Source organism: Dendrobates tinctorius, unplaced genomic scaffold (assembly GCF_039654945.1).
Source record: "Dendrobates tinctorius isolate UK_male_01 unplaced genomic scaffold, ASM3965494v1 ptg000014l, whole genome shotgun sequence".
Taxonomy (NCBI): Eukaryota; Metazoa; Chordata; class Amphibia; order Anura; family Dendrobatidae; genus Dendrobates; species Dendrobates tinctorius.
The window spans coordinates 6,127,950-6,154,717 of NW_027361682.1; the positions used below are offsets into that span (position 1 = coordinate 6,127,950).

At 43.5% G+C, this 26,768-nt stretch overlaps 1 pseudogene; it reads left to right on the forward strand.

Annotated features, from left to right (window-relative positions):
• The first annotated feature begins 9,883 nt into the window (after window positions 1-9,883).
• LOC141070599 (uncharacterized) lies at window positions 9,884-26,555 on the forward strand (annotated as a pseudogene).
• The last annotated feature ends 213 nt before the right edge of the window (window positions 26,556-26,768 follow it).

Here is a 26,768-nt window from a genome sequence, read left to right on the forward strand (position 1 = left end):
AGGTTAGAAAGGGTACCGTATCCCCAGATAACATGTATGGATAGCGTACACATTCAAAATATATGTCTCAGGAGGCAGGCTCAGACGGTGTTAGGCCCAGTATGGATTGCACGTGATTGCACAAAGGTTAGAAAGGGTACCGTATCCCCGGATAACATGTATGGATAGCGTACACATTCAAAATATATGTCTCAGGAGGCAGGCTCAGACGGTGTTAGGCCCAGTATGGATTGCACGTGATTGCACAAAGGTTAGAAAGGGTACCGTATCCCCGGATAATATGTATGGATAGCGTACACATTCAAAATATATGTCTCAGGAGGCAGGCTCAGACGGTGTTAGGCCCAGTATGGATTGCACGTGATTGCACAAAGGTTAGAAAGGGTACCGTATCCCCGGATAACATGTATGGATAGCATACACATTCAAAATATATGTCTCAGGAGGCAGGCTCAGATGGTGTTAGGCCCAGTATGGATTGCACGTGATTGCACAAAGGTTAGAAAGGGTACCGTATCCCTGGATAACATGTATGGATAGCGTACACATTCAAAATATATGTCTCAGGAGGCAGGCTCAGACGGTGTTAGGCCCAGTATGGATTGCACGTGATTGCTCAAAGGTTAGAAAGGGTACCGTATCCCCGGATAACATGTATGGATAGCGTACACATTCAAAATATATGTCTCAGGAGGCAGGCTCAGACGGTGTTAGGCCCAGTATGGATTGCACGTGATTGCACAAAGGTTAGAAAGGGTACCGTATCCCCGGATAACATGTATGGATAGCGTACACATTCAAAATATATGTCTCAGGAGGCAGACTCAGACGGTGTTAGGCCCAGTATGGATTGCACGTGATTGCACAAAGGTTAGAAAGGGTACCGTATCCCCGGATAACATGTATGGATAGCGTACACATTCAAAATATATGTCTCAGGAGGCAGGCTCAGACGGTGTTAGGCCCAGTATGGATTGCACGTGATTGCACAAAGGTTAGAAAGGGTACCGTATCCCCGGATAACATGTATGGATAGCGTACACATTCAAAATATATGTCTCAGGAGGCAGGCTCAGACGGTGTCAGGCACAGTATGGATTTGACGGCCCAGATTACACAGCGGAGGAGCAGGGAGAGGTAAAGATTGCAAATGCTGGGGACCTGCCCAAGCAAGGGGGGCCCACTCGTGAGCGTCGGTACTGGCACTGGGCCCCTCATAGTACAGCGGTGTGTCTGACGGCGGGTGTGCACCACCACCGTCAGAGACACTTGATTGCACTATGAGGGACCCTGTGCCAGTGCCCAAGAGTCGGCCTACCCACCTGTCCAGGGCAACGGCACTCGCACGGTGTCGTGCGCTAGGTGGTGACCCCGGCCATGGGGGGGGAGGCAGCACAGTTAGGGAGTTTTAGAAAGTGGCATATGTTGATGTTGGACATTCAGCTGATGCAAAAGGCGAAATAGGTCAAGTCCCAGGAAGAGGTGGACCAAAGCAAGCCATTTTTCTGTCACCCTATGTGTCATCAGGGGAAGGTGGGACAAAATCCTTGGAAACCCATGCATGGTTCATTTTAATGAAGGTTAGATCATCCACATTTTGGGTTGACAGACGGGTCCTTTTTTCTGTCAGGATTGATCCAGCTGCACTGAAGACTCTTTCCGATAGCACACTTGCAGCTGGGCAAGCGAGCTCCTGTAAGGCATATTGTGCCAATTCAGGCCAGGTGTCCAGTTTAGCGGCCCAATAGTCAAAGGGGAATGACCTGTGTGGGAGAACATCGATATGGGAGGAAAAGTAGTTTGTAACCATGGTTGACAACTGCTGTCTCCTGTCACTTTCCATCGATGCAGTATTACCAGTTGTGTGAGCGGTATTTGAAAAATCAGTCCACAACATTGTCATGAAACCCCTGTCTCCAACGCCACTTCTGCTGTGTGCACCACGAACACCTCTGCCAAGCTGCCCCCAGCCCGTACGGCTCGTGTGAGAACCATCACCGCTGCTGTGTGCTGGGAATGCCTCAAGCAACCGATTTACCAGAGTTGCTTGTTTATTAGCCAATATTAGGTCAAGGTTCTCCTGTGGCATGATGTTTTGTAATTTGCCTTTATAGCGTGGATCCAGGATGCTGGCCAACCAGTAGTCGTCATCGTTCATCATTTTGGCAATGCGGGGGTCCCTTTTTAGGATCCGCAAAGCATAATCTGACATGTGGGCCAATGTTCCCGGTGTCAATGATGCACTGAGAGTGCTGGTTGGAGGAGCACTTTCTGGCAAATCCACATCCCTCCAGTCACGCATAAACCCTGTACCAGACCTTGCCACGCCAACATTTTCACTTGCCCCACGAGATGCATCCTCCTCCCCTAAGTAATCATCCCCATCATCATCCTCCTCCTCCTCTTCTTCCTCCACCTCGTCCAGGAGAGGTCCCTGAGCAGACAATGGCTGAATGTCATCAAGGATTCCCTCCTCCTCTTCCTCCTCATCAACATTGGCTGCAGACGCCTGCTCCTTAAGGTGCGTCAAAGTTTGCATGAGCAGACGCATAAGTGGGATGCTCATGCTTAGGATGGCGTCGTCTGCGCTTACCAGCCGTGTGCATTCCTCAAAACACTGAAGGACTTTACAGAGGTCTTTCAGCTTCGACCACTGCACACCTGTCAACTCCATGTCTGCTCTCAAAGTGCCTGGCCGTGTATCCTCCCACAAATGCATTATGGCCTGCCTCTGCTCGCACAGCCGCTCCACCATGTGCAGGGTGGAGTTCCACCTTGTTGCAATGTCGATAATGAGGCGGTGGTTGGGAAGGTGGAGCAATCGCTGCAGCTTCTGCATACGAACGGAGTGTACAGGCGACCGGCGGATGTGCGCGCACAGTCTTCGCACCTTCTGGAGCAGGGCTGTTAACTCCGGATAATTTTTGAGGAAGCACTGCACCACCAGGTTCAAGGTGTGAGCCAAGCAAGGTATGTGGCTGAGTTTTGAAAGGGCTATGACTGCCACAAAATTACGGCCGTTATCACTAACTACCTTGCCTGCCTCAAGATGTACACTGCCCAGCCATGACTCAGTTTGTCGCTTCAAGTACTCGGCCAGCACCTCGGCGGTATGTCTGTCGCCCAAACACACCATCTGCAACACAGCCTGCTGACGCTTTCCACTAGCTGCTCGATAGGGGGACACATCGTGTGCAACAGTGGCAGCTGCAGATGGAGTGCTCGTACGACTGCGCTCTGTGGACGAGCTTTCGCTTCTGGAGGAGGAGGAGGAGGGTGGAACGCCTACAGCCAACTGTTTCCTATACCGTGGGTTAGGCAGCACTGTCCCACCACCGCTGTCCCCTGTGGACCCTGCATCCACCACATTAACCCAGTGCGCAGTGATGGACACGTAACGGCCCTGGCCATGCCGACTGGACCATGCATCAGTTGTGAGGTGCACCTTTCCGCTCACTGACTGCTTGAGTGCATGCACAATGCGGTCTTTCACATGATGGTGGAGGGCTGGGATGGCTTTGCGAGAGAAGAAGTGGTGGGTAGGTCATAGCATGGTACTGCATAGGCCATGAGTTCGCGGAAAGCTGTGCTTTCCACCAACCGAAAGGGCATCATCTCAAACGAGATTAGTTTGGCAATGTGGGCGTTCAAACCCAGTGTACGCGGATGAGAGACTGAGTACTTTCTTGACCTACTCATAGTGTCTGGGAGGGTGAGCTGGACTTGAGAGCTGCATATGGTGGAAGTAGCGGTGGACAGGGCGGACTGAGAGAGGGTTGATGATGGTGATGGAGTTGGTGTTCTTTCTGATGGCCTAGAATCAGTCTTTCGTTGATATAACAGTGGGATTCCCTGACTGCTGTGGCCTTGCAACGACACCTCAACATTTGCTGCTGTGCTAACCGGTGGGCTTACAGTGGGGGAAACAATGTAGCGTTGATGACTACCTTCGTTGTGATCAGTTGCACATGTGGCACTTGAGGTTTGGTGTTGTGTCCACGCTTGCAAGTGCATGCTGGTTAAAAGTCTAAGCATGCAACTGGTATTCAAATTTTTCAGATTTTTCCCTCGGCTAAAGGTCTTTGCGCACTTCTTACAGATAACCTTGGCCTGATCATGAGGATTTTGTTCAAAAAAGTGCCACACTGCACTCTTCCTACTTTGGCAGACATTTTGCGGCCTAGCACGCTGTGATCTTTTGACCCTCTGGACAAGCTGTCCAGCAACTCTTTTGATGTTTGGAACCTGTCTTTGGAGTGCTCCGGGCCTGCCAGATAACAGCTGTTGCGATGTCGATGTCTGCTGTGGATGCTCCTCATCTGAGCTATTGGAAGCAGCACCCTCTTCCCCCAATGGATGCCAATCTGGGTCAACAACTGGGTCATCCATCACCTCCTCTTCTATGTCATGTGCACCTTCCTCTGTGTCACCGTGTATGGTGGTATAGTGTGCGGGAAGGGGCACCTGAGTCTCATCAGGGTCAGAATCTGGCTCTGTACACTGCGAGGACAATGTAGTGCTCTGAGTGAATGTACCAGCAGAATCATCCATCAGCGGCTGTGCATCAGTGCACTCCATGTCAGATTCATCTTGGCCTGGGTAATTCACCATTTGACTTGATAATCCAGGCATGGTATGTGAAAACAGCTCCATGGAGTAATCAGTAGTATGGCCTGCGTCATCCTTCAATCTTGGTTGGGGAGAAGGACACAAGGAAAGGTGTGGTTCATGAACATGAGCCTCCAATGACGACTCAGTGCTTTTACTTTTTACAACTGAAGAAGAGGAGGCGATAGAACTGGAGGCTGAGTCAGCAATGTAAGACAAAACTTTTTCCTGATGCTCTGGCTTTAAAAGCGGTTTGCCAACTCCTAGAAAACTAAGCGTTCAAGGCCTTATGTAGCCAGATGATGACGCAGGCTCAACACCTCCTGCATTCGGTCCTATTTTGCTCTTGCCACTACCATCAGATCCACCACCAACACCATCATTACCAGCTGCCAACCCCCACCCAATTCCACGGCCTCTTCCACCAGCCTTCCTCATTTTTGGTAGAAATGTAGACAAAATCCAACAAACTATATAGTATGTAAAACAAGGTACAAGGTGTCTATAGGACAGGGGAGATTTTGAATTTCTGCACGCACTTTTGGACACTGGACACTTTTGGATTGTGTGAGGCCCAATGAATATCTGAGCGCTATGTGACAGGCTCGATGACACAGCTGTGACCTAAGTGACTAGAGAATAAGTGAGATTTTGAATCTCTGCACACACTTTTGGACACTGGACACTTTTGGATTGTGTGAGGCCCACTGATATCTGAGCGCTATGTGACAGGCTCGATGGCACAGCTGTGACCTAAGTGACTAGAGGATAAGTGAGATTTTGAATCTCTGCTCACACTTTTGGACACTGGACACTTTTGGATTGTGTGAGGCCCACTGATATCTGAGCGCTATGTGACAGGCTCGATGGCACAGCTGTGACCTAAGTGACTAGAGGATAAGTGAGATTTTGAATCTCTGCACACACTTTTGGACACTGGACACTTTTGGATTGTGTGAGGCCCAATGAATATCTGAGCGCTATGTGACAGGCTCGATGGCACAGCTGTGACCTAAGTGACTAGAGGATAAGTGAGATTTTGAATCTCTGCACACACTTTTGGACACTGGACACTTTTGGATTGTGTGAGGCCCAATGAATATCTGAGCGCTATGTGACAGGCTCGATGGCACAGCTGTGACCTAAGTGACTACAGGATAAGTGAGATTTTGAATCTCTGCACACACTTTTGGACACTGGACACTTTTGGATTGTGTGAGGCCCACTGATATCTGAGCGCTATGTGACAGGCTCGATGGCACAGCTGTGACCTAAGTGACTAGAGGATAAGTGAGATTTTGAATCTCTGCACACACTTTTGGACACTGGACACTTTTGGATTGTGTGAGGCCCAATGAATATCTGAGCGCTATGTGACAGGCTCGATGGCACAGCTGTGACCTAAGTGACTAGAGAATAAGTGAGATTTTGAATCTCTGCACACACTTTTGGACACTGGACACTTTTGGATTGTGTGAGGCCCACTGATATCTGAGCGCTATGTGACAGGCTCGATGGCACAGCTGTGACCTAAGTGACTAGAGGATAAGTGAGATTTTGAATCTCTGCACACACTTTTGGACACTGGACACTTTTGGATTGTGTGAGGCCCACTGATATCTGAGCGCTATGTGACAGGCTTGATGGCACAGCTGTGACCTAAGGGACTAGAGGATAAGTGAGATTTTGAATCTCTGCACACACTTTTGGACACTGGACACTTTTGGATTGTGTGAGGCCCACTGATATCTGAGCGCTATGTGACAGGCTTGATGGCACAGCTGTGACCTAAGTGACTAGAGGATAAGTGAGATTTTGAATCTCTGCACACACTTTTGGACACTGGACACTTTTGGATTGTGTGAGGCCCACTGATATCTGAGCGCTATGTGACAGGCTTGATGGCACAGCTGTGACCTAAGTGACTAGAGGATAAGTGAGATTTTGAATCTCTGCACACACTTTTGGACACTGGACACTTTTGGATTGTGTGAGGCCCAATGAATATCTGAGCGCTATGTGACAGGCTCGATGGCACAGCTGTGACCTAAGTGACTAGAGGATAAGTGAGATTTTGAATCTCTGCACACACTTTTGGACACTGGACACTTTTGGATTGTGTGAGGCCCACTGATATCTGAGCGCTATGTGACAGGCTTGATGGCACAGCTGTGACCTAAGTGACTAGAGGATAAGTGAGATTTTGAATCTCTGCACACACTTTTGGACACTGGACACTTTTGGATTGTGTGAGGCCCAATGAATATCTGAGCGCTATGTGACAGGCTCGATGGCACAGCTGTGACCTAAGTGACTAGAGGATAAGTGAGATTTTGAATCTCTGCACACACTTTTGGACACTGGACACTTTTGGATTGTGTGAGGCCCACTGATATCTGAGCGCTATGTGACAGGCTCGATGGCACAGCTGTGACCTAAGTGACTAGAGGATAAGGGAGATTGGATTGCTTTTAAAAAAGCAGTTTGCGGAGCAGTGGGTAAACAGCAATGCCAGCCTGTCAGGAAGCCTTAAAAGGCAGCCCAACAACCAACACCACTGATACACCACAATATAGCCTCCCCTTGCACTGCACACACAGTGACTGTTGTGTTGTGCAGGCCAAATTGCTATCAGCAGCAGAAGCAGTTTTTTTTTCTTCTCAGCAGGACAAAAAAAAAAATTGGGATTGCTTTTAAAAAAGCAGTTTGAGGCCCAATGAATATCTGAGCGCTATGTGACAGGCTCGATGGCACAGCTGTGACCAAAGTGACTAGAGGATAAGGGAGATTGGATTGCTTTTAAAAAAGCAGTTTGCGGAGCAGTGGGTAAACAGCAATGCCAGCCTGTCAGGAAGCCTTAGAAGGCAGCCCAACAACCAACACCACTGATACACCACTATATAGCCTCCCCTTGCACTGCACACACAGTGACTGGTGTGTTGTGCAGGCCAAATCGCTAGCAGCAGAAGCAGTTTTTTGGTCTTCTTCCCTGCCTAACGCTCTCCCTACAGAATCAGCAGCAACCTCTCCCTATACTGAGATCGGCAGAAGTAAGATGGCGGTCGGCGTGCACGCCCTTTTATACCCCCTGTGACGCCCACCAAAGCAAGCCAATCACTTGCATGCCCTTCTGAAAGATGGTGGTGACCCGTGCCTATGTCATCACGTTGCCCACAGTGTCCATGGATCCTGATTGGCTGAAAAAGAGCACAAAACAAACTTTTGAAACGCGACTTTGGCGCGTAAGTCGCCGACCTCGTGGCCGACCTCATCCTAGGGTCGGGTTTCGTTTCATGAAACCCGACTTTGCAAAAAGTCGGCGACTTTTGAATTTTTTCGACCCGTTTCGCTCAACTCTAGTGACAGCAGGTGTCGGATGATGGGATCAGTAGTCCCATCAGCTGACACCAGTGACCAGAGTTAAACTTTGTACCTCTGATCACAGCTGAGCACATGCTGTCTTCTGACAGCGTGGGAACCGTGGCTCTCTGACCGGCGGGGATGATTTCACCGCCAATCAGAAGTGCTATGCTGGTATTTCCCACAATGTCACACAGCGTGTGAAACACTGGCTTTTGTGCTGTGTATGTTTAGCTATGTTCGGCAATTTAATTGACAATTAAATCAGCGAATATTGCAAATTCAGCGATCGTGAACCGAAAATTGAAATATTTGCTCATTTCTAGTGGTGATATAGCATAAATAGCACAATTCCACAATAGTTTTTTTTATCTAAATCATTCATTTTACTGTTAAAGTGACCTTACAATATGATTCTCAAGGTCAGAATGATTATAGAGATGCCAAACATGCATAATTTTTGTTTCGTTTAACCCCTTCACGTCATCGGCCATGTCCCAGCCTTTGATGCGGGCTCACAAACTTAGGCTGAATCTTTCCCCACACTTGATGACTGATTTAAATTTTTTCTCCCATCCACACACGACTGTTAACTAGCTAACATGCGCAGACATGAAGCGCATCATTGATCTCACTCATAAGCGCGCCCATCACATGATCATGGGGCGCGGATAGGTGGTTATGACAGCTGATGGTCTTCTGAAGACCCCCATGCCTGTCATTACGATCCTCCTGTGCTCAAGCACTGCTATGTATAGCACAGGTTATCTGGAAATTAGAGCTTCAAGTCTCCTAAATACAGTAAAAAGAAAAAAGTTTTTAAAAACATAAAAAAATGCTAAAGTTCAAATCACCCCTCTTTTGTCTCATTAAAAAGAAAAAAATTGAAAAAATACACATTTCATATTGCCACGTTCAGAAATGTCCAATCTATCAAAATTTAAAGTAAACGATATAAAAAAAAACGAGGAAAAAGCAGAATTACGATTTTTTTGTTCAAAACATTGTATGTAGCTCAAAAAAGTATCAGTAAAGAGGTCAGCTCAGATAGGAAAAAATAAGCCCCGACCAGTCTCAGTCCCAAAAAATGAAAACATTATGTGTCTCTGGAAAATGGCAACAAAATTACCCTATTCCCTCACATTTGCTTCAGTCGCTCTCCCGACTGTTGCTATGTACCTAACGAAAACATTTAACCGCTCTCTTTCTAAGGGCTCGCTCCCATTTGTGTTTAAATCGGACAAGTGCAATGTGAGAAAACATTTCTTTGCTCTCACGCCAATGTTATTAAATGAGTCAGTGTTCAGCATGCTGTGAGTGGCCCCGTGTATCGGACGGAATCGTCAATGCAAGTCAATGGGAGTGAGAAAAAAATCAGACTTCACAATGACCATGTGTATGCCACCCGATTTTTACACACATATCTCAAAGGAAACCCGAAAATTAATCAGCCGAGTACAGTAAACTCACAGCCAGGACCTTCATACTAGAAAGATATATGGAATAGATAGATAGATATCCAGTAGATATATAACATCACAAGCCCCCTACATATGATAAACTTACACCCTTTATTGCCTTTCATGTGCACTAAGTCCCTGGGTATTGGTCCCTTCCTAGCCTAAAAATACCAGCCCGCAGACGCCCCAGAATCGGCCATCACATTTGATGCCCCAATTCTGGTACTTTGATCGACTCTTCCCGATTGCAATGATGCGGTGACAATGAGGGTAATGGTAGTTGGGATTGGTGACAGTTGTGATTTGTCAAATATCACAGCTGTCATCAAGCCTTGGGGGTTAGTATCAGACACCCCATTACTAACCCAGTAATTAAAAATAAAAACACACAGAAAAAATACTTTACTTGAATAAGACTCGCCCACACTCTCTGCCTCCACAAACGCACTCCGTAGATGACCTGCATGTGGGACATTTACTGGACAATATTGCACCAACCAAATGTATACACCGGTCTTGGGAATTTTGCAGGTTTCCACAGGGGTGAGTGTGAGTGGGCTTTTTTTTACCTATCACAGCTTTTTACATCTAACTTTTGTACTATTTGTCTATCGACCACTGGTTTTATGTATTTTCATTGTGAGAGCTGGTTACAATCCAGCTGGTAGTTTTTCAGCTTCCATCCTGTTTGCACAATTGGAACATCCTTTAATTTTGGATGCAATACCAGTTTTTGTATTTTCAGGCTTTGTTGTTCATTTTTGGTCTTGACTTTTTAATTTTTCTTTTTTCCGATTGTGGAAATTACCATACATTGTGCGCATTGCAGAAAACCTTTTTTTTTCTTTCATTCTGACAAATTAGGAACGTTATCTTATATACACTGCTCAAAAAAATAAAGGGAACACTTAAACAATAGAATATAACTCCAAGTACATCAAACTTCTGTGAAATCAAACTGTCCACTTAGGAAGCAACACTGATTGACAATCAATTTCACATGCTGTTGTGCAAATGGAAAAGACAACAGATAGAAAGTATTGGCAATTATCAAGACACCCTCAATAAAGGAGTGGTTCTGCAGGTGGGGACAACAGACCACATCTCAGTACCAATGCTTTCTGGCTGATGTTTTGGTCCCTTTTGAATGTTGGTTGTGCTTTCACATTCGTGGTAGCATGAGATGGACTCAACAACCCACACAAGTGGCTCAGGTAGTGTAGCTCATCCAGGATGGCACATCAATGCGAGCTGTGGCAAGAGGGTTTGCTGTGTCTGTCAGCATAGTGTCAGGCAGGAGACATGGAGGGGGCCGTAGGAGGGCAACAACCCAGCAGCAGGACCGCTACCTCTGCCTTTGTGCAAGGAGGAACAGGAGGAGCACTGCCAGAGCCCTGCAAAATGACCTTCAGCAGGACACAGACGTCCAAGTGTCTGCACAAACGGTTAGAAACCGACTCCATGAGGATAGTCTGAGGGCCTGACTTCCACAGATGGGGGTTGTGCTCACAGCCCAACACCGTGCAGGATACTTGGCATTTGCCACAGAACACCATGATTGGCAAATTCTCCACTGGCGCCCTGTGCTCTTCACAGATGAAAGCAGGTTCACACTGAGCACATGTGACAGACGTGACAGAGTCTGGAGACGCCATGGAGAGTGATGTCCTGCCTGCAACATCCTTCTGCATGGTTTGGCAGTGGGTCAGTAATGGTGTGGGGTGGCATTTCTTTGGAAGGCCGCAGAGCCCTCCATGTGCTCGCCACAGGTAGCCTGACTGCCATTAGGTACCGAGAAGAGATCCTCACACCCCTTGTGAGACCATATGCTGGTGCGGTTGGCCCTGGGTTCCTCCTAATGCAGGACAATGCCAGACATCATGTGGCTGGAGTTTGTCAGCAGTTCCTGCAAGATGAAGGCATTGAAGCTGTGGACTGGCCCGCCCATTCCCCAGACCTGAATCCGATTGAGCACATCTGAGATATCACGTCTCGCTCCATCCACCAACGTGACGTTGCATCACAGACTGTCCAGGTTTGGGAGGAGATCCCTCAGGAGACAATCTGCTGCCTCATCAGGAGCATGCCTAGGCGTTCTACAGTAGGGAGGTCATACAGGCACGTGGAGGCCACACATAATACTGAGCATCTTTTCCTTGTCATGAGGCATTTCCACTGAAGTTGGATCAGCCTGTAAGTTGATTTTCCACTTTGATTTTGAGTATCATTCCAAATCCAGACCTCCATGAGATATTCGTTTTGATTTACTTTGATAATTGTTGTTTTATTGTTCCGAACACATTCCACTATGCAATGAATAAAAATTTGCAACTGGAATATTTCATTCAGAGATATCTAGGATGTGGTATTTTAGTGTTCCCTTTATTTTTTTGAGCAGTGTATGTATATGTATTACATTTTGCATGGAAACTATGTAAATATATGTAAAAAAGTAAATAATAATATAATTTAAATGCAATATTATTTAAACATAATAAAATCAGTTTTATTCTTGGCAGATGACTGCACCAGGAGTTCCAAGGGACAAGTGATATTCTCTAATTTTGCAGCTGATAATTATAGTAGCACACCAGATACAAACGAAGAACATGTAATTTTCACAGATACACCTCAAGCTCAGCTAAGAAAAAATCTGTCATTTGATCCTTATAAAAAAGTCCTCTCCTCTGATTCAGCAAAGAAAAATGTGCAAAATCAAAGTCAAAGTGCTGATGAAAATGAAACAGCTTACATAGGAGAAAAATCATTTTCATGGTCAGAATGTGGAAAATATTACAGTAGTAAATCAAGCCTCGTAACACATCAGAGAATACACACAGGGGAGAAGCCATATTCATGTTCAGAATGTGGGAAATGTTTTACAGAAAAACCATATCTGTGTAAACATCAAAGACTTCATACCGGGGTAAAGCCATTTTTATGCTCAGAATGCGGGAAATGTTTTAATGGCAAAGCAAGTCTTATTACCCATCAGAGAATTCACACAGGAGATAAGCCATTTTCATGTTCAGAATGTGGGAAAGGTTTTCGAGTGAAAGGCAAACTTGTAAATCATCAACGAATTCACACAGGAGAAAAGCCATTTTTATGTCCAGAATGTGGGAAATGTTTTAACCTGAAAACAAATCTTGTTACCCATCAGAGAATTCATACAGGAGAGAAACCATTTTCATGTTCCATATGTGGGAAATCATTTAGACAGCAATCAGTTTTAACAGGACATGAGAGAATTCACACAGGGAAAAAACATTTTCATGCTTACAATGTGGGAAACGTTTTAAAGGCACATCCGATCTTGATAAACATCAGAGAATTCACACAGGGAAGAAACCTTTTTTATGTGCAGAATTTGGAAAATATTGCAGTAGTAAATCAAGCCTTGTTACACATCAGAGAAGTCACACAGGGGAGAAGCCATATTCATGCTCAGAATGAGGCAAGTGTTTTTATTGGAAAGAAGGTCTAGTTAGACATCTGAGAATTCACACAGGAGAAAAGCCATTTTCTTGTTCAGAATGTGGGAAACGTTATACAGTAGGTTTGAAAACCACCCTCGAAATACATCAGAGAATTCATACAGGGCTAAAGCCATATTCATGCTCAGAATGTGGAAATATTATAGTGAGAAATCAAAACTTAGAATACATCACAGAAATCACACACGAGAGAAGCTATTTGTCTGTTCAAGAATGTGGGAAATCTTTTAATACAAAATCAAATCTTGTTACACATCAGATAATTCACACAGGAGAAAAACTAGGCCTCTTTCACACTTCCGTTTTTTACAATCAGTCACAATCCGCCAGGTTTTGAAAAAAAACGGATCCTCAATTTTTTTTTGAGGATCCGTTTTTTTCCCATTGACTTGCATTAATGGCGGATTGTGACGGATTGCTGTCCTTTGCATCCGTTTTTTGTGAGGATCCGGCAAAAGTTGCTGTCCGTCACCATCCTCAAAGATTTCAAAACGGAGCTTGTAACGTTTTTTTCTCTGGCGGATCCTGCAGACACTGATTTAACCCGAATTTCTTTCTGGGTGCCGGACAAAACAAGAAAAAAATCTCAATCTCTCTCTCTCTCTCTCTCTCTCTCCTTCCCGGCCAGCAGTTCCTTTAAATTTCTTCATTTTCAGGATCCGTCTAAAAACGGATCCTGTGCTATCCGTTCACATCAGTTGAGAACGGATCCGCTTGTCCGCCTTTTTGGCGGATTATAACTGATGCAAAAAACTGAAGTGTGAAAGAGGCCTCAGCATTAAATAATACACCTACCGTATATACTCGTGTATGAAACCGAGTTTTTCAGCACATTTTTTTGTGCTGAAAATGCCTCCCTCAGCTTATACATGAGTCATTGTCCCAGAAAGCTGGTGGGGGAGGGGGAGCGATAGGTCACAGAGGCAACAGGTGGCAGCTGTGGCTAAAGCTTGTGCTGCTGCTGTAATAGCGCACAGTGCCAGCCGCAGCCGCCGGCTTCCAGCACACAGACATCATACTCACCTACCTGCGTGCCCTCGTTGCTGGCACTGCATCTTGTTCCGGCCACCAGCGCCTGCAGCTCTTCCTGCTGAGTGGTCACGTGGCCCATCTCATTAAAGTAATGAATATGCACTGCTCTCCACTCCCATAGGCGTGGAGCACATATTCATTATCTTACTGAGCAGTGCCACTTGACCACTCAGCAGGAAGAGCTGCAGGCGTCAGCGGCCGGAACGAGATGCAGTGCAAGCACTCAGGGAGCGCAGGTTGGTGAGTAGGATATTTGTTTGTTTTTTTCAATAGGAAACATGCAAACAGGGATAGGGGATAAGGAGCTATGCATACAGGGACTAGATGAGGGAACCACGCATACAGGGACCGACCGGGGGGCCATGCATACAGGGACGGGACGGGGGTGCCACGCAAACAGGGACAGAAAGGGGGAGGCTTTCATGCATACAATGACAGAAACAGGAGAGGTATTCATACAATGACAGGGACGAGGAGTCATGCATACAGGGACAGGGAGGCATGCATACAATGACAGGGACGGGGAGCCATGCATACCAGGACAGGGATGAGGGGACAATGCAAACCCGGCTTATACTTGAGTCAATAAGCTTACCCAATTTTCCATGGCATAAGTAGGTGCCTCGGCTTATACTCGAGTATATACGGTATGTTTGAACAAAGTATGTTTCTTACATTTGTATAACTACAGAGTAAAATGGTAGTTTATTTACGCTTTCTTCCATCATATTTGATGTTGACCATAGAGACATGATGCTGTACATGAGCAGGGCAGTTGTCCAGGTAACCATTTAATGCCCTGCTTAGCTTAACCAATTAAAACAGTCACCTATAGATGAGACCTGGGCATACATAGATATCCTGAGGAAATGTCAGAATTGAAAACTCCATTAAACCACTTGTTTAGGGGTGAACCTTTATTTAGTGGAGTAATGTGTGATGTGTTGAGTCATTACTCACAGACAAGTCAGGAGTCAGTAATCAAGAGGGCCGAGGTCAAATAGCAGGACAGCTTGTAATACAGAGGGGCAATATAAAAGAGTGGTCCATGTTTAAACAAAAAATACAACAAATTGGAACTTCCACTCTGTGTTTCAAGGATTCTGCAAATATAAAAACACAACGGGTTTTGGCTGAGTCAGCCTTCGTCAGGAAGTAGCTCAATAATGAAACATGCAACTTATTATACCTTTTCCGATTCTAGTAGTATGTGGAGCTCCTTTGCATAGCAATTACTTTCAGAGCACCTGTCCTCACTTTTTCGTCTTTCTATATCTTCCCTTAGTTTCTTTCTTTCTTGTATCGTATGTGTGTATAATATATATCTATATATGTGTGTATAATATATATATAAATATATATATCTATATATACTGTATATATATATATATATATAATGCAATCAACAACTTTTGTAACAACTGTGGTACAGTAAAGGGTGTTTTACTGGATGGGAGATACATTTCTCCTAGCAGGTTAATGTTTGGCCAGGTTTTTCCCTAGGATCTGCGATGATGTCATGGTCACGTTGATCAGCCCATATGATATTTACCTCACTTGTAGTAGGGGTTATGGGCTATGTAATGGAGGTTAGTGTTTGGCACATGATGAGTGTGTCTGGAAGTTACAGGAACTTGGCTGGACTTAGCATGAACTTGTATACAGGATCCCCGTGCAGCAAGACTCTCAACAACCCTGGGAATGGCACTTGGCGGATGCCGCGGATCTGGCAGCCGCTTAGTTAAGCCTGTCCCATGCAAGGGGTGAGTCTGGGACCAGTGGTTCTCCAAGCTGGAGTATATCTATGTTTTTCCTTACTTTCTGTTAATCTGCTGTTTGCAACGTGACATTAAACCACTGAAATTGGACTTTAAGCCTGTGTGTTGCCTCGTTACTGCAGCCCTGCCATTACCTACCAGAGCGAATCCCTACACAACATACATAGAATTGATCTCCCACATTTGCTCATACAATATATTAACCCCTTTCTGACATCCGACGTACTATCCCGTCCATGGGACCTGGGCCCCTATGCCCATGGACAGGATAGTACGTCTACCGCGATCAGCAGCGCCCACGTGGTGAGCGCCGCTGATCGCGGCCGGGTGTCAGCTGATTATCACAGCTGACACCCGGCACAATGTGTCAGGGGCGGTCACGGACCGCCCCCGACACGTTAACCCCTTGCACACCGCGATCAAACACGATTGCGGTGTACCGGAGGTTAAAGGGAAGCATCGGCAGGGAGGGGGCTCCCTCCGTACTTCCCTGAGCCCCCCACGGCAGCGCAATGTGCAGCGCTGCTGCGGGGGGCTCCTTTCCTGCAGGCCCCCGAATCCAAGATGGCGACGGGGGCCTTCGGGGGCCTGCAGGAAGCTGGCTTCCTCAGTGCCTGCAAAGCGCAGGCATGAGGAAGTCTGCTTCAATGCCTGTGACAGATCGCTGATCTGTCACAGTGATCTGTGATGTGACAGATCAGCGATCTGTCACAGGACAGTGATGCCCCACCTGGGACTATTTAATAAAGTTAAAAAAAAATAAAAAAAAAGTGTTAAAATAAATTTAAAAAAATCGCCAAATAAATTAGAAAAAAAAAAATATATTCCCCAAATAAATCCTTTTTTTGGAAATAAAAAAAAAAAAAAACAATAAAAGTAGACATATTAGGTATCGCCGCATCCGTAACGACCTGCCCTATAAAACTATCCCATTAGTTAACCCCTTTAGTGAACCCCTTAAAAAATAAAAATAAAAAACGAAGCAAAAAATAATGATTTATTATCATACCGCCAAACAAAAAGTGTAATAACGCGCGATCAAAAAGACGCATATAAATATCCATGGTACCACTGAAAACGTCATCTTATCCCACAAAAAACGAGCTGCCACACAGCATCATCAGCTAAAAAATAAAAAAGTTACAGCTTGCAGAATAAAGCGATGCAAAAATAATTATTTTTTAATATAAAATAGTTTTCATTGCATAAAACCGACAAAACATAAAAAAAGACCTAAATGAGGTATCGCTGTAACCGTACTGACCCAAAGAATAAAAGTGCTTTATCAATTTTACCGCACGCGGAACAGTGTAAACGCACCCCCCCAAAAGAAATTCATGAAACGCTGGCTTTTGTTCATTCTGCGTCCCAAAAATCGGAATAAAAAGCGATCAAAAAATGTCACATGCCCGAAAATGGTACCAATAAAAATGTCAACTCGTCCCGCAAAAAATAAGACCTCACATGACTCGGTGGGTCAAAATACGGAAAAATTATAGCTCTCAATATGTGGTGATGCAAAAACTATTTTTACAAAAAAAAGCGTCTTTTAGCGTGCGACAGCTGCCAAATATAAAAACCGCCATAAATAGTAAATCAAACCCCCCCGTTATCACCCCCTTAGTTAGGGAAAAATAATAAAATAAAAAAATGTATTTATTTCCATTTTTCCTTTAGGGTTAGGGTTAGGGCTAGGGTTAGGGCTAGGGTTAGGGTTAGGGCTAGGGTTAAGGTTAGGGCTGAGATTAGGGTTAGGGGTGTGTTGGGGTTAGGGTTGGAGTTAGAATTGGGGGTTTCCACTGTTTGGGCACATCAGGGGCTCTCCAAATGCAACATGGCATCTGATCTCAATTCCAGCCAATTCTGAGTTGAAAAAGTCAAATGGTGCTCCTTTTCTTCCCACCTCTGCCATGCGCCCAAACAGTGTTTTACCCCCCACATGTAGGGTATCAGCCTACTCAGGTCAAATTGAAAAACAATTTTTGGGGTCCAATTTCTCCTGTTACCCTTAGGAAAATAAAAAATTGGGGGCAAAAATATCATTTTTGTGGAAAAAAATGATTTTTTTATTTTCACGTCCGAGCGTTATAAACTTCTGTGAAGCACTTGGGGGTTCAAAGTGCTCACCACACATCTAGACAAGTTCCGTGGGGGGTCTAGTGTCCAAAATGGGTCACTTGTGGGGAGTTTCAATAGTTTAGGTACATCAGGGGCTCTCCAAACGCACATGACACCCGCAGACCATTCCATCAAAGTCTGCATTCCAAAACGTCACTGCTTCCCTTCCGAGCCCCGACGTGTGTCCATACAGTAGTTTTCTCCCACATATGGGGTGTCAGCGTACTCATGACAAATTGGACAACAACTTTTGGGGTGCAATTTCTCCTGTTACCCTTGGGAAAATGAAAAAATTGGGGACTAATTGATCATGTTTGTGGAAAAAATACGATTTTTTTATTTTCATGCCCTGGCATTATAAACTTCTGTGAAGCCTTTGGGGGTTCAAAGTGCTCACATCACATCTAGATAAGTTACTTAGGGGGTCTAGTTTTCAAAATGGGGTCATTTGTGGGGGGTTTCCACTGTTTAGGTACATTAGGGGCTCTCCAAAGGCAACATGACACCCGCAGACCATTCCATCAAAGTCTGCATTCCAAAACGTCACTACTTCCCTTCCGAGCCCCGACGTGTGCCCATACAGTAGTTTTCTCCCACATATGGGGTGTCAGCGTACTCAGGACAAATTGGACAACAACTTTTGGAGTCCAATTTCTCCTGGTACCCTTGGAAAAATAAAAAAATGGTGACTAAAAGATCATGTTTGTGGAAAAAATACGAATTTTTTATTTTCACGCCCGGGCGTTATAAACTTCTGTGAAGCACTGGGGGGTTCAAAGTGCTCACCACACATCTAGATAAGTTCCTTTGGGGGTCTAGTTTACAAAATGGTGTCATTTGTGGGGGTTTCCACTGTTTAGGTACATCAGGGGTTTTCCAATCGCGACATGGTGTCCGATCTCAATTCCAGCCAAAAACGTCAAATGGCGCTGCTTCCCTTCCGAGCTCTGCCATGCGCCCAAATAGTGGTTTACCCCCACATGTGGGGTATCAGCGTACTCAGGACAAATTGCACAATAACTTTTAGGGTCCTGTTACCCTTGGAAAAATAAGAATTGAGGGTGAAAAGATCATTTTTGTGGAAAAAATATGATTTTTTAATTGTACGGCTGTATGTTATAAACTTCTGTGAAGCCCTTGGGGGTTCAAAGTTCTCACCACACATATAGATAAGTTCCTTAGGGGGTCTAGTTTCCAAAATGGGGTCATTTGTGGGGGGTTTCCACTGTTGTGGTACATCAGAGGTTTTCCAATCGCGACATGATGTCCGATCTCAATTTCAGCCAAAAACGTCAAATGGCGCTGCTTCCCTTCCGAGCTCTGCCATGCGCCCAAATAGTGGTTTACCCCCACATGTGGGGTATCAGCGTACTCAGGACAAATTGCACAATAACTTTTAGGGTCCTGTTACCCTTGGGAAAATAAAAATTGGGGTGAAAAGATCATTTTTGTGGAAAAAATATGATTTTTTAATTGTACCGCTGTACGTTATAAACTTCTGTAAAGCCCTTGTGGGTTCAAAGTTCTCACCACATATCTAGATAAGTTCCTAGGGGGGTCTAGTTTCCAAAATGGGGTCACTTGTAGGGGGTTTCCACTGTTTAGGTACATCAGGGACTCTCCAAACATGACATGGCGTCCGATCTGAATTCCAGCCAATTTTGCATTGAAAAAGTCAAACGGCGCTCCTTCCATTCTGAGCTCTGCCATGCGCCGAAACAGTCGTTCCCCCCCACATATCAGGTATCAGCGTACTCAGGACAAATTGCACAATAACTTTTGCTGTCCAATTTCTCCTGTTACCCTTGGTAAAATAAAAAAAATTGAACCTGAAGTATTTTTTTTATGAAAAAAAGTTAGATGTTCATTTTTTTTTAAATATTCAAAAAAATTTCTGTGATGCACCTAAAGGGTTAATAAACTTCTTGAATGTGGTTTTGAGCACCTTAAGGGGTGCAGTTTTTAGAATGGTGTCACTTTTGGGTATTTTCTATCATATAGACCCCTCAAAGTGGCTTCAAATGTGATGTGGTCCTAAAAATAAAATGGTGTTGTAAAAATGAGAAATCGCTGGTCAACTTTTAACCCTTATAACGTCCTAACAAAAAAAAATTTTGGTTCCAAAATTGTGCTGATGTAAAATAAACATGTGAGAAATGTTAGTTATCAAGTTTTTTGTGTGCCGTATCTCTGTGATTTAAGGGCATAAAAATTCAAAGTTTGAAAATTGCAAAATTTTCAAAATTTTCGCCAAATTTCCATTTTTCTCACAAATAAACGCAAGTTATTTGAATGAAATTTTACCACTAACATGAAGTACAATATGTCACCAGAAAACAATGTCAGAATCACCGGGATCCATGGAAGCGTTCCAGAGTTATGACCTCATAAAGGTACAGTGGTCAGAATTGTAAAAATTGGCCCGGTCATGAACGTGCAAACCACCCTTGGGGGTGAAGGGGTTAACAACAGTATTTTGTACTAATCTTTGGTATAGTTTTTTTTTAAAAGAAAGCCTTTCTCTGAGTGTTCCAAAATCAAAGGATTTCTGTGGATAAATTCCGTGCTGCTGAATAGACTGAGATGTACTTTATATCCTAGTATGGTGAGATAAAAAAGTAGTGGTTTATTCAACACGTTTTGAAGTACAAAATTACTTCTTCCTCTGGATATGGCCACATGTACCATCTACAAGTACTGTGGATCTGCTGCAACTGATGCTCACATTCTATGTCTTTACAGCGGGTACATCAGGTTAGCATAATTTGAGAAAACACTCTTTGTGTCTACCGAATAAAACCCTATTTGTGCTGATTTCTCCTACAGCCCATCGATTGTATCTCTGAGTGTTGAAAGACCCACCTCATAAAATATCTCATAAAATAGCATGAGCCCTATATAAACCATCTATTTTTCATAAGATAGAGATTTTCTGTGTGTGTTTCTTCTATTTGTTAAAAATGTGGGAATTTTATTTTTTCTTAATTTTTAGTATAAAATACAGGGTGATTGTTACATTAATAAAGTATATTCCTATTTTTTATATATATCCTCCATATACTTGTTTTATCCTAATTCAACCCCTTTACCTCCCAAGGTGGTTTGCACGTTAATGACCAGGCCAATTTTTACAATTGTGATCACTGTCACTTTAATAACTCTGAAACGCTTCAACTGATCCCACTAATTCTGAGATTATTTTGTGACATATTGTACTTCAAGATAGTGGTAAAAAAATTTCAATATAACTTGCGTTTATTTGTGAAAAAAATGAAAATTTGGCAAAAATTTTGAAAATTTTGCAATTTTCAAACTATGAATTCTTATGCCCTTATATCAGAGAGATGTGTCACGCAAAATACTTTATAAATAACATTTCCCACATGTCTACTTTCCATCAGCACAATTTGTAAAACAATTTTTTTTTGTTAGGAAGTTATAAAGGTTAAAAGTTGACCAGCGATTTCTCCTTTTTCCAACAAAATTTACAAAACAATTTTTTTAGGGACTACCTCACATTTGAAGTGAGTTTGGGGGGTCTATATGATAGAAAATACCTAAAAATTACACCATTATAAAAATTGCACCCCTGAAGGTGCCCAAAACCACATTCAAGAAGTTTATTAACCCTTCAGGCTCTTCACAGGGATTTTTGGAATGTGGAAAAAAATGAACATTTAAAAATGAACTTTAATTAAATTAACTTTAGATGCCAATTTTTTATTTTCACAAGGGTAACAGAAAAAAATGGAGAAAAAAACTTGTTCAGTTTCTCCTGAGCATGCTGATACCAATATATGTGGGAAAACCACTGTTTGGGCGCACGTCAGAGCACAAAATTTGCTGTAACAATTGGCAGACACCATGTTGCATTTGGAGAGGCCCTGATGTGTTTAAACAGTACAAATCTCCCACAAGTGACACTGTTTTGGAAATTAGAACCCTTCGGTGAACTGATCTAGTTGTATGATGAGTACATTGAAATCTCAGGTGCTTCACAGAAGTTTATAAAGTTGACCAGTGAAAATAAAAAAACAAATCACATTTTCCCTACAAAAATGTTATCTTAGCCGCAAATGTTGCATTTCGGTGCACAGCAAGGCTCGGAAGAGAAGGGGTGTCGTTTTACTTTTTGAATGTAAAATTTCATGGAATCATTAGCGGACGTCATGTCCAATTTGGAGAGCCTAATGTGCCTAAACAGTTCAAGACCCCCAAAAGTGACCCATTTTGGAAACTAGACCCCTCAAGGGATGTATTTAGATGCGTGGTGACCACAAAAATGTTATTTTAGCACAATATTTAGCATTTTCATAAGGGTAACAGTAGAAATAGCACCATACAATTTGTTGTACAATTTCTTCCGAGTTCGCCTATACCCCATATGTAGGGGAATGCTACTTTTAAGGCACAGTTCAAAGCTCAGAACGTAAGAGGCACCATATTGGAGTTCCAATTTTTGCTGGAATGGTTTGAGGGTGCCATGTCACATTGGCAGAGCCCATGAGGTATCAGAACAACAGAAACCTCCCATATGTGAACTCATTTTACAAACTTCACTCCCCAATGAATTCATCTAGGGGTGCAGTGATCATATTGACACCACATGTGCCTCACTGAATTTTATACCAATGAGTGGTGAAGAAAGAATAAATTACATTTTTGCCACTAAAATGTTGTTTTAGCCCCAAGCTTCTAATTTTTCTAACAGCTAATAGGATTTTTTTTTTCAACAAACTGAGGTCCATTTTTTCTTGAGTGCGCCAATACCCTACATGTAATCGGGAAATATTTACTACTATAGTAGTGCAGACTTTACTATTATGGTTTGCGGGTGCCATGACATACTGGGAGAGCCTCTGAGTTGCCAGAACAGCAGCACCTCACCATAAGTGACCCCATTTTACAAACTACACCTCTCAACGAATTCATCTAGGGGTGCAATGATCATATTGACACCACAGGTGTGTCACAGAATATTATACCATTGGGCAGTGAAGAAAAAATAACTACATTTTTACCACCAAAATTTTGCTTTAGCCCCACATTTTACATTTTCTCACAAGAAGTGGGTAAAAATGGCACCATAATTTGTCCCACAATTTCTACTGAACATGGCAATACCCTATATGTGGCTGTATTACTTAGCCATATGGAGAGACTCGGGGGGGAGTGGAGCGCTTTTTGGCTCCTGAAGCACAGATTTTCCTAGAACAGTTTTAGAACTCCATATATAGAGCCCCTAATCGCTAGCGGAGCAGAATTCCCCATCAAGTGACCCCATTTTGGAAATTATACTTGCTGAGATTCCCCTAGCATATTGAAGATTGAACATTGCGGTGTAAGTGGGAATGTAATATGAAAGGTAGTCTGTAGTTCTACATGTATCCTATGCCACAGATCTTATATTCTTATATTCAGGCGATGGAGGATGTCTGTGTTGTGTGTTCCACATTTTGAGCAAGTATACGCGTATAATGTTGTCGGTGTCCTTTTGGCCTGCATTGACGGAGTGATGTATGCCCTATGGAGAATCAATAAAGCCATGTCCGTGTAACTACTATAGGGAATAAATTTCTTCTGTGACATCATAGCATTCAAAAAGCCCCCAACTTCAAACCCTTGGATATCTCTCACCAATCTAGAAGGCCTGATGTCTCTCCCCTCCCAAGATCAACGCTGATGTAGTATGGAGTATATTTTACTCGTTGAAGCATTCTGCAACCTCGAGGTTTTAAGAAAGACCTCTATGTTATTCGTCTGAGCTGTGTCTTTCCTATCACTAATATATTTTTGGGCTAGGCTACGTGCCTAAAGGAAGAGGAACAACCTGTGTCTAAAAGAAGGAAAGCGCTGTGTCATTGTTTCAAAAGATAGTAGTAGCAGAGAGAGACTCTGATCCAGCATGTCAGCCACCATGGTGCATCCTTGTATTGCCAAGGTTGCATAATGTACAGGTGGACAATTATTCATATATTTAGGGTTGCCTAGAAATGGCTGTAAGGGAGATAGATCATCTGTCCCTCCACGAATTTTTCTCCCTCACCTCCATGTCAAAATAGTTTGCCACAAAACTGAGTGCCCTCTAATATCATCAGGGAGCTCATCGTTACCCAGATGGATCAGAGTGGTTAGTGACACCCGAGGGCTCAACTGTTGCTCCAATTGTACGTTAGCAAAATAGGAGACCCCACAAATCCAATCCCCAATGTACCTACAGTTAGCTGCCAGATTGTATCTTCCAATATCCAGAAAATTAATTCCTCCCACTCTTTTGGACAATTGTAGCTTGAACAATCCTATATGCGTTCTTCCTTTCTCAACCCATATGAACCTCCTAAAGGCTCCATTTAATTGTCTAATATCTGGTTGTGACAATAGCAGCGGGAGAGCTTGGAATAAGTATAGCAACTTTGGAAAGATGACCACTTTAATCAAATAGCATCTACCTGAAAAGGATAGTGCAAAATGTCTCCATGAGTATAAAAGACCAATTATCAATACTATATGTGGTCTAAAATTAGTTTAATATAACTTTGAAGGGTCTGACGGGAGTCGAAGGCCCAAATACATAATGGATTCCTCACTCCAGTGGAATGGGAAAGCTGTATCTTTTATCCTGCCCGATCGGAACAGAGCTAGAGCCTCCGACTAGTTTACCTTGAAGCCAGAATTTCCTCCAAATGAGACCAGGATCCTCATTATGGCTGGGATGGTTTGAGCTGGGATAGCAATAAACAACAAGTCAGCAAAGGCTAGTAATTTAACTAATATGTTTCCCACTGTAATTCCTTGGAAACCAGGTAAATTTTGAAGGGTTTTGAGGAGGGGGTCCAATGCTAGGTTGAATAATAATTGGGATAGTGGGCAGCCCTGTCTCGCAACCCTTTGTATTTGAACGGGTTTGGAAAATGTATTGTTTAAGTAGAGCCAGGATGTGGGTTTTTTATATATTAGCTTGACAGCCTCGCAGAACCATGGACCAAAATTGCGAGATTCTAGCAATTTATGCAAGTAGAGCCAAGATACTCGGTCAAAGGCCTTGTGTGAATCAAGGCTGACCACAATGCTTTTTTTGTGTCCATGCATTCTGCTAGAGGATACCACCCCTATCGCTGTCCTGATATTATATGTGATAGCTTTTCCGTGGATAAATCCTGTTTGGTATGGTGATATTAGATCAGGAATCATCTATTTTACTCTATTTGCCAAGATTTTTGCAAAGATTTTAAAATCAGAGTTGAGTAAAGAAATTGGTCTATACCCATTGACCTTTAGGAGGTCCTTACCCAGTTTTGGCAATACAATAATATTAGCCTCATTAAACCGCTCGGGTAATTGACCATCTCTCACTATTCCACTGAACACCTCGCATAGGTGTGGGCCTACTGCAGCTCCTAATAGTTTGTAATGCTCATTATCAAACCCATCCAGTCCAGGAGCTGTAGATATACTTAGAGTATTGATGGTTTGCACCACATCTGTTGGAGTGATGGGTGTGTTAAGAGCTATTCTTTGTTCTGCTGTGAGTGCAGGGGTAACGTCGCTCCGTAAAAAGCACGAGTCACTGTCAAGTCCCCCTACACCCTCTGGAACTCGTCCACTGTCTTGTTCGTTGTCTGGATCTCGTTTTTAGATGCTGTCTGGTCACTTTTTTTGTGAATCCTATTTATCCTAGTTTGTGCTCTGAAGGGTTTGGTTTAGTAAGGGATATTAGCAACCGTCCTGGTTTGTTACCCCTTTTAAAATACTTATGCTTTCGGTAGTCTAAATTATGCATTGCCCTTTTTGTGTGCCAATGTGTCCGCTACTTCTTTCGCCTCCAAGAATTTTTGTTTGTTAATGGGAGTATTGTTGGGTTTAACGTTCTTATATGCTAGTGTCAGCAACTCTTGTGTTTCTATGGTGTTTTCCATTAATTTCTTCCTTTTATTACTTATATAGGAGATAATTTGCCCTCTTATCACAGCCTTGGAGGCTGCCCAAAATAAGGGAGCATTTTGACTCTGCTCCTGATTGTCATTCTTATAAGTGTCCCAAGAGGTTTGCAGAAATGCTCTGACATCATCTGATTTATGTAAATATGCAGGAAATCTCCAACTTCTCTGCCTCTTCATTAGGCTCACCAAGTGGGATCTAAAAGTCACAGGGGCATGATCTGATATATGGATATTCTAAATATCTGATTGAAGCACCAATGGCAGCATAGATGTGCCCAGCAACAAGCAGTCCAATGCAGCATGGGAGTCGTGTACGTGAGAGTAATATGAATAATCCCTCTCTATGGGGTGTTGCAGTCTCCATATGTTAGTCAATCCCAGATGATTCAATGATCCAGATGATACTGTATGTAACCGCTCTGTGATGACTGGTGAGAGGTGTGGGGGTTGGACCTATCGAATGGCACATCATGGGCCTCATTGAAGTCCCCCCACTATTAAACTGAATGTTTCCCAGCTGGTTATGCTTGCCATTAATTGTGGCTGAAATTGAGGATGAAAAACATTCCTCTTTGTTTTTTGACATAAGAGGCCTCCGTGTATACGGTATATTGTTTGCTAAGGAAAGAAGGAAGGTTATTTTTTACCCAATGCGTTTTCTGCAAGAAAACAATATGGAAGTTTGCACGTTGTAAATAATTCAGGACTTTCTTCCTTTTTACAGTTGAGTTAAGTCCGTTTACGTTTCAAGAACAGCAATAAAGAGATTGTGTTATGGATGCCTCTGAGTTAGATGTATCCACCATTATCCTATCCCAGAGCGCTGAAACAGACATGAAATTATCAATATTTGTGTTCCATCTCCCCACTCATCTCAGCAAGTAAGTATTGGAGCTGCTGAAACTTGTAAGCTGTATAGGAGCACACAGAGACCCTCCCCCTCCCTTGTCAACAATAATTTTTCCCACAAACTAT